This window comes from Schistocerca nitens, chromosome 1 (assembly GCF_023898315.1).
Source record: "Schistocerca nitens isolate TAMUIC-IGC-003100 chromosome 1, iqSchNite1.1, whole genome shotgun sequence".
In the NCBI taxonomy this organism is placed as follows: Eukaryota; Metazoa; Arthropoda; class Insecta; order Orthoptera; family Acrididae; genus Schistocerca; species Schistocerca nitens.
Genome location: NC_064614.1, coordinates 131,101,392 through 131,117,364, shown reverse-complemented (window position 1 = coordinate 131,117,364; position 15,973 = coordinate 131,101,392).

Here is a 15,973-nt window from a genome sequence, read left to right as displayed (position 1 = left end):
TTAATCATAGCTAACACTTGGTTCAAGAATCATAAAAGAAGGTTGTATACCTGGAAGAATCCTGGAGATACTAATAGGTATCAGATAGATTATATAATGGTAAGACAGAGATTTAGGAACCAGGTTTTAAATTTTAAGACATTTCCAGGGGCAGATGTGGATTCTGACCACAATCTATTGGTTATAAACTGCAGATTGAAACTGAAGAAACTGCAAAAAGGTGGGAATTTAAGGAGATGGGACATGGATAAACTGAAAGAACCAGAGGTTGTAGAGAGTTTCAGGGAGAGCATAAAGGAACAATTGACAGGAATGGGGGAAAGAAATACAGTAGAAGAAGAATGGGTAGCTCTGAGGGATGAAGTAGTGAGGGCAGCAGAGGATCAAGTAGGTAAAAAGACGAGGGCTAATAGAAATCCTTGGGTAACAGAAGAAATATTGAATTTAATTGATGAAAGGAGAAAATATAAAAATGCAGTAAATGAATCAGGCAAAAGGGAATACAAACGTCTCAAAAATGAGATCGACAGAAAGTGCAAAATGGCTAAGCAGGGATGGCTAGAGGACAAATGTAAGGATGTAGAGGCTTGTCTCACTAGGGGTAAGATAGATACTGCCTACAGGAAAATTAAAGAGATCTTTGGAGAGAAGAGAACCACTTGTATGAATATCAAGAGCTCAGATGGCAACCCAGTTCTAAGCAAAGAAGGGAAGGCAGAAAGGTGGAAGGAGTATATAGAGGGTTTATACAAGGGCGATGTACTTGAGGACAGTATTATGGAAATGGAAGAGGATGTAGATGAAGATGAAATGGGAGATAAGATACTGCGTGAAGAGTTTGACAGAGCACTGAAAGACCTGAGTCGAAACAAGGCCCCGGGAGTAGACAACATTCCATTAGAACTACTGATGGCCTTGGGAGAGCCAGTCATGACAAAACTCTACCATCTGGTGAGCAAGATGTATGAGACAGGCGAAATACCCACAGACTTCAAGAAGAATATAATAATTCCAATACCAAAGAAAGCAGGTGTTGACAGATGTGAAAATTACCGAACTATCAGTTTAATAAGTCACAGCTGCAAAATACTAACGCGAATTCTTTACAGACGAATGGAAAAACTGGTAGAAGCGGACCTCGGGGAGGATCAGTTTGGATTCCGTAGAAATGTTGGAACACGTGAGGCAATACTAACCTTACGACTTATCTTAGAAGCTAGATTAAGAAAAGGCAAACCTACGTTTCTAGCATTTGTAGACTTAGAGAAAGCTTTTGACAATGTTAACTGGAATACTCTCTTTCAAATTCTGAAGGTCGCAGGGGTAAAATACAGGGAGCGGAAGGCTATTTACAATTTGTACAGAAACCAGATGGCAGTTATAAGAGTCGAGGGGCATGAAAGGGAAGCAGTGGTTGGGAAAGGAGTGAGACAGGGTTGTAGCCTCTCCCCGATGTTATTCAATCTGTATATTGAGCAAGCAGTAAAGGAAACAAAAGAAAAATTTGGAGTAGGTATTAAAATTCATGGAGAAGAAGTAAAAACTTTGAGGTTCGCCGATGACATTGTAATTCTGTCAGAGACAGCAAAGGACTTGGAAGAGCAGTTGAACGGAATGGACAGTGTCTTGAAAGGAGGATATAAGATGAACATCAACAAAAGCAAAACGAGGATAATGGAATGTAGTCAAATGAAATCGGGTGATGCTGAGGGAATTAGATTAGGAAATGAGACACTTAAAGTAGTAAAGGAGTTTTGCTATTTAGGGAGTAAAATAACTGATGATGGTCGAAGTAGAGAGGATATAAAATGTAGACTGGCAATGGCAAGGAAAGCGTTTCTGAAGAAGAGAAATTTGTTAACATCGAGTATAGATTTAAGTGTCAGGAAGTCGTTTCTGAAAGTATTTGTATGGAGTGTAGCCATGTATGGAAGTGAAACATGGACGATAACCAGTTTGGACAAGAAGAGAATAGAAGCTTTCGAAACGTGGTGCTACAGAAGAATGCTGAAGATAAGGTGGGTAGATCACGTAACTAATGAGGAGGTATTGAATAGGATTGGGGAGAAGAGAAGTTTGTGGCACAACTTGACTAGAAGAAGGGATCGGTTGGTAGGACATGTTTTGAGGCATCAAGGGATCACAAATTTAGCATTGGAGGGCAGCGTGGAGGGTAAAAATCGTAGAGGGAGACCAAGAGATCAATTCACTAAGCAGATTCAGAAGGATGTAGGTTGCAGTAGGTACTGGGAGATGAAGAAGCTTGCACAGGATAGAGTAGCATGGAGAGCTGCATCAAACCAGTCTCAGGACTGAAGACCACAACAACAACAACTTTTCATTTGTAGCCAGTAGGTGAGAATTGGTGTATGTGAAGTGGGCTCGAGTCCCTATAGCTGCTTTTTCGTGAAGGCGTGAGGGAGCGGTTGATATATTTACTTAACACCCCGACTACCCAGTACGTGCTCTCCATGCTATGTGTTTTCAGTTACGTTTATCACACTTTCTATAGTCGCCTCATTTTTCGATTTCGACAAGACCAGCAATCGTCTCATATCTCAGTTCACGCCATGTAAGTTTACTATCATGCTCCTCGAATCACTGTAGCACAATTCTGGCCTTGTGATACAGCCAGTTATCGTGCTGGAAAAATGCCCTCTTCATTTGAGAAGACATCAACCGTTATTTGCAGATGGACCGCAATAATGTTAAGGTCTTTTGCAATTGTCACACTGCCTTCGATTGCTACCGGAAGAACCATAGAAGCATAGATGAAAGTCGCCAATAGCTTAACAGCCCTATTGGCCTGCGACCGTATCGCGGTGCACGTTTCGAGCACACACCCACCCCAATGATAGCATATCCTGACACGCCCATCGAAGTGGTGAAGCAACAAATATGGGTCATCCGACCAAGTAACACGTACCCATTAATCCACTAACACAGTTTAAATAGGTATTGATGTTTTAGGATGAACCTAGGTACTCTTAGAGGTAGAGGTAGCCTGATGTGGAGACCCGCGCTCAGGAATGTGCTCTTAAGTGAGCTCCGAAATACTTGTGCCTGGACCAGCATTGTTCCCTGTTGTCAGATCTGCCTCAGATTGCTGCTGTGTAGGGAAGGTAATCTTCGACTTCCACGATCGACGGTGAGGTGATGACCTCCAACAAGCTGCTGTACAAACCACTCAAGCTCCAACTTCCATGATCGATGGTCAGATATGGACCTCCAACATTCTACTGTGCAGAGCGGGCAAGTCCAGACTTCCACGATCAATGGTAAGGTGTGAACCTCGAGCATGTGCTGCACAACAGAGGCCAGCTCAGACTTCCACGATTAATGGCGAGGTTTGGACCTCCAGTACCTTATCGCTATATGTGATTTCACTGTCCTTCACCCACTCGCGACAGTAGCACAAGAATGGTTGACCAGCTTGTGTGTTTCCGAGATGCTCCTCCCCAGTCGTTGTGCCATAACAGTCCCCCCGTTGTCAAAGTCTCTTCTGTTAATACGTTTTCCCATTTGTGACACGTACCGTCGCTAAAATGTGCACAACCCGTGTGTCATACAGAATAATCTGCTACGTATCATAAACAATTCCCCATAATACACACGCACCGCGATCTTGCAGAGTGTGTGTTCTTCTTAGGTCTTCAACCATCAGGTTGGTTCGCAGCGATTCGCCAGGCGTTTCTGCCTTCTGCCTTCCTCTCGAGAGCTGCGTAGATGATGCAGTCAATGTCCTCCATGATCTAGGTGATGTATTCCACACTCGCCCTGCCTCTTTTGTTTTTCCCCTCTACTGCTCCTCCAATGACACATTTAATGATACTCTCCTGTCTCAGCAGATGGTCGACTCATGTGTCCCCACAGCGTTCTATTACTTTCTGGGCGCAAGCCTTCTTTTCATTCACTCATTTGATATCTCGAGCATTTTGTAGTAACACCATATCTCGAAGGCTATTACTTTATGTTTTTGTGCTTCTCAGAGTGTTCATGTTTTGCTCCTGTACAGCAGCACACTCCAAACAAACGTCTTTATGCGATCTTTCTTGAGACATTCGCCTAGGCTGCTGGACGTGAAAAGGTTTCATCTCTTGTTAAAAGCAGCTTTCGTCTAGTGGATTCGGGCTGCAATATCTTTTCCTGATCTTCCGTGCGATGTAATTTACTCCCTCGGTAGCTAAAGGAATCGACAGTCTCCACTCCATTTTTCAGTGAGCATTGGGAAACGATATTTTGTCTGCTCGCCACTAAGATTTTGGTTCTACCTTTGTTAACTTGAGTGTGGTTTACATCTAGGCTACCATCGTTACTAACTAATCACTGCGACGTCATCAGCATAGTTTAGTTTGTTGGTTTTCTTACCATATATTTTAATACCTCCTATACCTCCTACTTCCACCGCATCTTCATCTTTTTCCCTCTGAATGCATCCACTGAATAAGACAGAACAGAGTGAGCAGCTCTGTCGTACACCCTGCCGAGCAGTAACTTCTTGTTGATGATCTCCACACCTTATCACAGCCACTTCTTTTCTATACAGTCTCTGCATTACTCCTCATGCCACTCTCTCTCTCTCTCTCTCTCTCTCTCTCAGCATCTTCAGAAGCAGACACCTGTCTACCCTTTCAAATGTTTTTTTTCCCAAGTGTATGAAAGCAATATCTGTGTCTTGACCCTTCTTTAGCCTTTCTTTAAGCAGAGCATTTCTTCTCGTGTGACTACACCTTCTCTAAAGCCAAATTTCTCGCGTCTTCCGTAATCATTGCATCTATCCAGCATTTTTTGGGGGTTTGAATGAGGGAGGTCAAGATCTTTGAGGCGTGTTTTATCAAACTTTGGGTCCCATATTGTTGACGTGTGTTTTCAGATGCTTTCCTTGTTACTGGTTCTGTGCTACATCTTCATAAAGTCTGGAGCTCCCTGGTTTCGTATATAAGTTGTATGAGATGGAACAGTTCTTCATGTAGATGTTCTCCAGTACCCTTCGCGAGTTCTACTGGTATGTCATCGAGACCAGTGGCTTTCCCGGGTTTTAGCTGCATTACTGCAAGATCTAGCTCACCATGCACGATAGAGTCTTCCTCTTCTTCCAGATCGATTTCTTCAGCATCCTCTAGTTCCAGATCGTCATCATTTCCCGCATATCGTTTTGCAAAGTATTGGTTCCACCTTTCTGCTATGTCTTTTTACTTATACAATACTATTCCATTTTGATTTTGGACTCATCCGCGTTTTGTTTATTTCCAAAAAACTGTTTAACTGAGTACCGCCTTTAAACTCTATCGGCAGTATTCAGAAAACGTGCCACACGACTGTACAGAAATTTAAGACACTTAATCTGCGTAAATACAATTACAGCGATATGTTGAAGCCTAATCGTCCAAAGACAGTCAGTCCTCCATAGGGTTAATTAACCACCTATGGTAAGCTCAATTTAACCACACATAAACAACGCAATATCGGCGCGCCCCTGCTATAAACAAATGTAACTGGCGCTGCCAGCTCAGTACATACGATCCACAAACCGGCAACAGCAGGGAAGCCGAAGACGTATAAAAAGCTGGATCACAGTCAATATTTCATTCAGAGAGACCGATTTTATAATCAGGTAACGACTTGGCTTGTTGTAGCTATACAGACGCCAAAGCTGACGCCGGATGTATCGTCGGTGCCCAGTTACATCAGTACCTCTCGTCGACCAGACTGGCGTCTTATGATGACGGACGTTGACTATGAAATTGACACCAAGCATGGTACGATACCCGTTGCTACCATAACGATACTGTTGCATGATCCGTCGCAGACAGCAAGAAATCCGCTTCTGTTTTTAATTCCCGCCCACATTGCCTCAGACGTCTCTCACGCATGGCACTCGCTAAGGCCCTTTTTCACCGCTACCCTAAAAACTGATCTTCCTCAAACAAATTTCTGGCACTCCTACCGCCCGATAGGCCTATTCTACCCAGAGGTACAGACATCACAGTCCCTCTTCCTGTGAACTCCTCGATGGAATTACTGAGAAACATAGAGGTGACTGTAGAACTTCTGAGATAGTCACAATGTCGGTTCGGGCGTAGAGGGAGACTACCCTTAAAAAATCGCTAAAATGAGTCCCCATTCACTTTAGCTTAGCTTAGCGTAAGGGGAGACGTATGCAAAGTTCCAATACTTTGGGAAAAACCTTGTAAAGTCCAAAGTTTACAAGGCAATGTAACTAAATTTGGAACAGTTGTTAAGGACTGCTGTGTGGAACGACACATACGTTTTCAACCTTATTGTAGTCAGACGTTTCTAATTATAAACAATTGAAATATTTTCAATGTAAGTACTAATGCCCCTTTTTTGAAAAATCTATCAGAACGAAATTAATGTAGTTTTGTACAATCTCTTGATTTACCATTATTAAAAAGATCTTTGGAACATATTGCTGGAGTTTTTACAGTCTTCCCAATTTTTGTGAAAAAATATACCAAATCTTATGGATTTTCGCGTACATAAATGTCTTACTATTGTTTTAAATGAAACTTCCTTCCACAGAATGTTTCACTGTAGTACTGCGAAACTTTAGTACTAAAATGTCAGAGGTTTGTGAGAAAAAGCTACATAAAGTTGTGAAAATGTAAGTTACGGGAAACCTCAATGAAATATTTGACAGAGTTCCTTATGAGGGTGAACTAGTCCTAATCATAAGCGTTCTCCCCTTCATCGTGAAAAAGTCTTTTCCTTGAATTTCCCCTTACGTTAACCAAATTTTCAAATTGAGGAACAGTAATTCCAGCTGCATCAATTCTTCTGTTATCGATTTCGTTCAGTATCGACAATGTGAAAGCTCCTGGATGAAATCCTTGCATCTCTGTAGGGTCTGCAGTCTGCCAAGATTAGGAAAGTTAAAATCTATACAGGATCAACATTAATAAAACCGAACAAACTGTGGGGACAAATTCCTGACTGGAAATGGAAGAAAAAAGGCCCTATTGATATGTGACCAGAAATGTACGTTGTGAGTGCAACGACTACAAATTGTCCTTGGATTTAGTACAGAGCTGCATCGCATTCATCTCACAAATGATGATCAAATTGGCTCCCACGCGATTGCAGGTGATAGGGATAGTAGCGGTCGTCATAGACACAATCGTAGTTTGGCCTGTACTGGGAGGCCGGCCGCGGTGGCCGTGCGGTTCTAGGCGCTGCAGTCTGGAACCGCGCGACTGCTACGGTCGCAGGTTCGAATCCTGCCTCGGGCGTGGATGTGTGTGATGTCCTTAGGTTAGTTAGGTTTAAGCAGTTCTAAGTTCTAGGGGACTGATGACCTAAGATGTTAAGCCCCATAGTGCTCAGAGCCATTTGAACCATTTGAACCTGTACTGGGGATTGTACTAGGATTTGTTTGTATATCCTACAGAAACGGGTCTTCCAGTGCGCCACCTTCCTGCGCGTTCGTCTGTCTGAAAGGACGCATGTTCACGCAAACGCCCAAAAGAGACTTGAAATTTTGTGTGATGTGGTCGGTGTGTATGAGGGTACTTGTTTTGGTAGAGCCGTACTGCATTTCGACTGTATTCATGTGCTTCACCGTACACAAATTATATCTTGCCTTGTTCCGAACAGCAATACCGGACCATTCAGTTGCTTACAGTACGTTGCGTCAATCACACCCAGCAACGCACGAGGAAGACACGGCGCGTGGTCAGAGGTACTGCCACTCGTCACCGCCATCGACAGTGGCAACGACGCATTTCTGGCCACATGTTTACAGAAGGTTTCTTCCTCCAGTTTCAGTCAGGGATCCACCCTGCAGTTTTTTCGTGCAAGAACTTCAAAACCCAACTAAATACCCAACTATTCCCCGCCTTAAGGCTGCATAAAACTGGAAGAAATCACCGCAGAAATAAAGAATATGAGGAAACACAAAACAACCAGGCCCGGTGCAAGCTTTTGTTAATTATAATTTTTTATCAGACTTAGGAATGGAATTGGAACGTAATATTGGGGAACGCAAATTTCAATACTGTGTAGTAAATGAAGTTAAAATTTAAAATTTTTCACAATTTTGATCACCTTCGCGTGCGTCCCCAGTTAATATGTCTGGGGCAACATGCGGCCTCAACAGTTCATAATGATGTAGATCACAGGTGTATTATGTATTCACACTGTCATTATAAATACTCAAATCTATTTAATACTATTTGTCATACAAAAATGGTTATTTCTTAGTTAATTACGATTTAAAGAGAGGTACTGTAAGTGCGAAAAAGTTAAATAATTAATTAAACTGAAATTTCGTTTAACGAGTGCCACAAATTCTACATAGGACAAACTTCAAAACTGGATATAAAGAACACACCAAAGAAAGTGAGAACAACCCATCCACATTTTTTCAACATCTGCAAACGGAAAAACATGACGTAAAACCTATAAACGAAGAACTAGAAATCCTCCATATAAACAGAAGGGCACATTCGTGAACATCCTTGAGAACTAGAGATATACTTGCATGCATACAGCAACCACACAATTATAATGAACGAAGAAATCGACCTAATGCACACATTCACATTATAAATCAGGAAAACGGGCAAAGTAATAAATCATAGACGCTAAAGAACACATACCCATAGTAACAGCGATAACAACATGAAGAATATAAAGCAGAAACGTAAGACCAACATAAATCATAGGCAATAACGAAACTATTACGGAAAAATTAAAAATGTAAAAAAAAAATTGAAATAAAACGAAAATAAGCTCCAGGCGGAAACTTCATTAGAACAAAGCCTATAAAAATAATAAAAAACAACTGAATTCCACACATCACGCATTTATAATGGTAACTGTGTGTACTTGTAATATCGCTGATAGACTGTGAACCAAGCTGTCAGAAAAGTAGCATACATAGAATCCAACTAAAATCGGATATACTTCCCCTGTGTACACCTAGGAGAAGGTAATAATTCTAAAAAGACAGGACTTGACAGCAACGATGTTACATGTACGGTAAAAATACCTAACGATCTATTACAGCTTTTCTAATCAGAGTTATAGACCAATATATTACGATCATCCCTTACTTATGTATTTACAGAGCACCCGATGATGGCATTATGCCGACAAGTGAGAGATATAAAATAAAATAAAAACAATTTACGGAGCAGTCTATCTGGCTACTATTCATACTAATCATGAAGTACTTTCAATGAAATGCGGTCCCGCCTAGAATGGAGGCAACCGCCACAACACAGCAGCACATCAGGTAGCCGTCTCACTCCCTGGCAGTTCACGCAAGCCTAGTGCTGTGTTATTGCAGGTCTAACACTATTCATTAACATTCGACTCAGTGAAGACTGTCATTCCTAGTCTGGCACCCGAAAAGTGTATGATTTACTGAGCTGTCAAAAATCGATCATCGAGCGATAAAAACATAGAGATCACGACTGGGGAACAAACTTTGTTTGATAACGACCTTCGCCGCATATCCAAGAAGAGAGGACTACCAAATTCTTTTTCTTGAGAGAGTTATTGCTCAACCATTGTTGTATTCGTACTGCCTCAGGATACTATGACACTCTTTAACACGGTCCATGGCGGTGCTGAGACCTGTGTCTACTGCTGTGCGGCCATATTCAAACACTCTAGGCAACTATTAGATTAGATTAGATTTACTTTCATTCCAATTGCTCCGTAGTGAGGAGGTCCTCCAGGATGTAGAACATGTCAGAAAAACAATAATACATGACAAATATTTATGAAAGAAACAAATAAGTTAATGAAGGCTACCTTCCACAGGTCCCAAGTGCACCTGGGTACGCCTTACAGCTCCATATCTGTTTGCGAAATCTCTGTGTGACCATGAAGTAATCCAGATGGAACCTTTTCGTCTCTCCCGATCTTTCCCGATTATACATCCTCGTCTTGTGATTCCTGAACAAAATATTCGCTGATACCATATGAAAATTGTGGCAGAACTCTTCGTCCTCTCTCATACCTACTAGCAAACCGATATTCTCGTGAAACACTCTTCTATTCCTTCCCCTACAACCAAATTTGCAATCCCACATAAATGATTTCCCTGATCCCTTACATACTGAATTACCATTCCAGGATCCTCACGCACTTTCTCTATATCTTCATCTGCTGCTTGCGACGTTGGCCTGTATACCCGCGCTATCATTGTCAGTATTGGTTTACTGTCGAATGTGATGATAACTCTACCAGTGAAATGTTCACAGTAACTCTCTCTCTGCTCTACGTACCCTACTCCAGTTATCCCATTTTCTCCTACTGTTGGCACTGCTCTACATTCTTTGGACCAGAAATCCGTAACTTCTTTTCATTTCACTTCACTGACAACTACTTCATCTAAAATAGGACACAGCATCTGACTTTTCTCATTTTCTAGATTCCCTACTACGTCCAAAATTCTGACGTTCCACGCCGACTTGTAGAGCGTTACCCTGCGTTGGTTAGTGAACGATTTTTCCTTGGTCACATCCGCCTTGGTAGTCCCCTCCAGGATGTCCGATTGGAGAACTAGTCCATAATCTTTTGCCGATGCCGAGGTCATTACGAACTTTTTGCGTTTACAGACCACATGTCCTGTAGGTGCACGCCATGTGTATTGAATTCAGTGCCTTCCATTGCCTCGTGTATCCTAATGCCGTTGATAATTGCTGATTCTGGCGCCTTTAGGGACGGTTTCCCTTTGTAATGGCAAGAGAGAGTCCTGAGCCATTCCTTGTCCTCCGATCTGTTTCAGAAATTAAGTAGTAGTTGGTTTCGACCACGGGACATTTTGATTAGTAATTCAACACGCTATCTCCCCCACTCCCCTGTTTTTAGTGGGATTCGAACCCATGCTATCAATCGATGACGAGTAGGCTCAATTGCTTCTGCAACCTACACTACCTCTTGAGTCTGTTGCCTTAGAGCTCTTTTTCTCTGGACAGATTTGAAAACGAAAGAATTTTTGTGAACCTCTGATCAATTGAAGCAAAACCTTTCCATTAATTTCACATTTCTTCTTAGAGACGACTGGAGAGCAATTTAAAACAGTTGGCGTCTACTGCCACATTGCTACCGAAACTGAAACGGTCAAAGTTGTGTTGTGGTGTGGCATTGATGATGCTCTCGTTTGCACCATTTTGCTTTCGAGACGAAACGTACTTCTACCATTATTACTTACTGTGTCGGTGAACTGTAACAGTAAATGAAATAAGAAAATAAAACAGCGTCTTCTGTCACAATAAGCTGTCGTAACTCAGATGCTATATAAATAAATATCTTCTGCAGTTGGTTTAAGTCGTAAATGGGTGGGTCTGCTGTATTGAACTAAAGCAGAACTGACTACTAAGATTTCTTTTCATATGTAACTGAAGAACTGCTGCGTGTATCTTTCTCTAATATGGTGGTATTGTTTTATTTCTTTAAATAACTGCGATATCTTCTTGATAGTTAAAAACGACCTTAAAGTTAAATATATTGACTCAGAAGTTAGATATGACGTAAATATACCTGAAATGGGGATTCACTTCACGTGCGACCTGCAAACTGCATTCCTTTTAGTGAGTCTTACTATTGTTCTGCTCATAATATATGCGAAATTATTCTTACATTTTGCTCAGCCGCCAAATAAACCAAAAAAGTCTTGCCCACGTTTGTCTTCCGTTGTTAAATGGTAGAGCGTCGTGTGCACTTGTAACCAATTTGTGGTGTTCCTTCGGTCGCGGGATACTGTCTTCTATTTGGTGTTAATACATTTGCAGTTCTTACATGACTTTACGTCGTTCGATTGATGATTATGCTTCTGTGTCTATGCACACGAACCTATGGTCGTCGCTGTCGGCTAGATCGCATGTGGCACACATAGGTGAAATTGCTAGCCGGAGTGCATGGAGTTTACAGCTTGTTGAGATCTCCCTATTCACTACGAAGTACCATCGTGAACTGACAGAATTTAGTAGATGCAGAGTTCGGACGTTTTCCTATATGACTGACAAATATTTGTGGTTCAATTTTTGTTCTTGCCTTAGCTCAGGGGGTGAACTACCATCGTATACACGATCCAATCAGTAGCCAACATCTACGAATTGATTTCCGTAGAATACTGTAACACCGATGTTGTGTCTGCAATAATTGGTACCAGATGGTTGCAGACACAACATTCTATGGGAGCCATTTCATAGATTTTGGCCACTGATGTGATTGTGTACACGATCGGAGTTCACCTCCTCGGCATCATCTAAAGACAGAATATGGTGTACTGATTCACCGGAACTGGTTGCCATTTAATAAAATAACATCTAAACGACAGGTGAAGGTGTTCTATTTTATTAAGTGACCCATAAACGTTCGATGGTAACCTTGTCGGGCGATCTGAGTGGCCAAATAATTCTCTCAGATTATCCAGAGTGTTCTTCAAACCAATTGAGAACAACTGTGGGCCAGTGACATGGCACATTCTCATGCTCGATAAATGACTGCAAATGGTATCCAAGTAGCCGAACATAATCATTTTCAGTCAATGATCGGTTCAGCTGGATCAGAGCAGTCCGTGCATTCTATGTAAACACAGCCCACCACCAGCTTACACAGTGCCTTGTTAACAACTTAGGTCCTGGCTTCGTGGGCTTTGCACACATTCGAACTCTACCATCAGCTCTTACCGAGTGGAATCCGGACTCAACTGACACGGCTACGGTTTTGGAGTCTTCTAGTGTCCAACCGATATGGTCACGAACACACGAGAGGCGCTGCAGGCGATGCCGTCTGTTAGCAAAGTCATTCACGTTATTTTCTGCTGCCATAGCCCATTTAACGCCAAATTTTGCTGCGCTGTCCTAACGAATACGTTCGTCATACAGCCCAGGTTGATTTCTGCTGATATGTCACACAGTGTCGCTTGTCTGTTGGCACCGAGCTTTCTACGTGAACGCACCTGCTCTCGGTCCATAAGTGAAGGCCTTCGACCACCGCGTTGTCCGAGGTGAGAGATAATGCCTAAAAATGGTATTCTCGGCACAATCTTGTCGCTGTGGATCTCGGAATACTGAATTAGGTAACGACATCAGAAATGGAATGCCCGATGCGTCTAGCTCCAACCAACATTCACCGTTCAAAGTCTGTTAATTCCTGTCGCGCGGCAATAATCCCGTCGGACATATTTTCACGTGATTCACCTCTACATCAATGACAGCTCCTCTAATGCAGTGCCCTTTATACACTCGTCTTCAGAAACACCTTGAACGACTAGAGGTAGGACGTTCATATTCACAGGACATGTACATATCGGCCAGCGTGTTACAGGTCAACATCGACATCGCGGCGCAGCACCACCTACCGGTAAGTCTGGTTGCGGCTCTCGTTGTCGCTATAAAACGTAGTTAATGGAGCAGTGTAACCAAAGAAGACGTGCATGATGCCTCGCAGACGTATTTGAGAACCGTACCGTCAGATCAGAGAGTTTCAAAGAGGGCACATCATTGGCGTGAGAGAATGTGACTTATCCATCCGGGAAACTGCTACTTATGTAGGACGAAGTGTCTTGGCACTGCAGCAGGTGTGTGCAGAATGGTTCACGAAGGCTGAAGAACACGATGAGATGGGTCAGGTCGCACCACGCAGACAGCCTCTGAGAAGATCGACACATCACCCGAATGGCATTTCAGGACAGATGTGCGTCCTCCTCGGCTCTGGCACAACAGCGGAACAGTGGAACATCGTAGACCATCAGCGGTGACAATCCGTCGCCGTATATTACGGCATGGGTTACGTGTGCGTCGTCCACTTCTCCACCTACTTTTGATGCATGTGCAGAAACATGCTAGACGGCAATTATGCATGGAACATCGTCGCTGTGGACAGGAATGACAACAGATAATTTTTAGACGAATCCAGGTTCTCTTTGTTTGAAAATGATGGCCACATTTTGTTTCCCACAGAAAGGGGGAGCGGCCCAGGGCAGACCCTTTGCCTAATAGGCAACACGACACATGGTGCACTGAAGTGACTGAAATGTTAATCATTATTGCAGGGCATACTGCTGTACATGTCCTGTGAATATGACTGTCTTATCGCTAGTCGTTCAAGGTGTTCTGTTTTCTCTGAACATTAGTGTAGACTGTGCACGCGATTCTACCGCCTTCTGTATATGTATCCCATTACTTCCATGACTTTGGTCACCTCATATGCCGCTACAGTCCAAAGCGGCCGGCATACGGCGAGGCAGCAGAGGTTTACGTGCACGCAGAAAGGATATCCAACGACAGCACACATAGCGTCGTCGGCAGAAAGGATGATCTTGTTAAGGTAATATTGCGCTCTCAGCGCTCTCCAGCGGCAGATGTTGGCTTTATTAAAAAAAAATTCAGTTGATTCACAAAAATGGGCATGTATAGAATTTTTTCGTTAACTCTACTAAATTAACCCTACTAAACGGCACGTTTCCTTTCTTGGCAATATGCAAGTCATGTTGTTCCGTACACAAAAACTTTATTGTCATTGAATCTGCAATAACACAAAAATGAAATAAACGTATCCACTGAACAAGGATATCAGCTTACAAAAGTTCATGAAATCGAACAAACTCAGCCCTGGCCGAGTTAAAGAAATTACTTCTATTAATTTAATTGGAAAGACCCACAGTCTTTTAGAAAACGCAAGATAAAAGAAAAAGAATTGTTTACAGCAGGACACAAAGCCTCTGTTTATCTATCCTCGGTTCTGTAACATATCGTCTCAAGTGACTTCGCTACGCTGAAATTCAGCTGGTAACAACTTCATACCTTACACTTTTAAACATGGGTCTTTCTTAGCAAACGTTTACTACGAGGGTTGGAACTTTAATAGTGGCAACTATTTATTTACAGCTCGTACAAAATAGATACGTGTTTCAAAGTTTTTCTGACCTTTGACGTAGTCACCAGCATTATGTATAACCCGTTGCCAGCGATGTGGAAGTCGTAGGATACTCTTAGCAGTGCCAGTTGTGTTGACAGTTGGAGCAGCGCGATCTATTGCCCGGCGAATTTGTAGCAGTTCTGAAGCGAATGCCAGTTTAGAAATCGAGTTGAACTCACGAAGGCTCAAGTCAGGGGAGTGCAAAAGGTGGAATAGCACTTAGCAGCCCCATCACGGAAACAAATCAGTAACAGCTTGCACTATACGTGCTTGAGCATTGTCCTGCAAAATGATGGTCAGGTCCTGCTGAAAGTGTCATCACTTCTCTCTCTGTACTGTTCATTTTTGGAACACAACCTATGACCAGCATAGAGACAGAAGTGATGACACTTTCTGCAAGACCTGACCATCATTTTGCAGGACAATGCTCAAGCACGTACAGTGCAAGCTGTTGCTGATTTGTTTGACTGATGGGGCTGCTATGTGCTATTCCACCTACTGCACTCCCCTGACTTAAGCCTTTGTGAGTTCAGCTCGATTTCTAAACTGAAGGAAACACTTCACAACATTCGCTTCAGAACTGCAACAAATTCGTTGGGCAATAGATGGCGCCACTCGAACTGTCAACGCAACTGGCACTGCTAAGAGTATCCTACGATATGCATATAGTGGCAACGGGTTATACACAATGCTCGTGACTACTTTGAAGGTCAGTAAAACTTTGAAACACTAATCTATTTTTTACGAGCTGTAAATAAGTAGTTGCCACTGTTGAAGTTCCAACCGTCGTAGTTTGAACGTAGGAGTATGCAGCCAACCAGTAGCAAGTAACTGTTTCGTACACTGACATAGGTTTCGACACCTGCTAATGGCGTCTCCATCAGAATGAGTTTTTTAGAGCAGGTACTCTGAAGTTAGAAAGAAAATAAAATACGTTCGAGCCATTGCTATATGCGCCTAACTAGGAACAACATTAGACTGATCGGTCCAGTGGCTTACCTTGCTGCCACGAAAACATGGCCGAAATGTAAGCCACTGGGCTAGGCGCACGTAGCAAAAGCTGGAACGTGTTTTA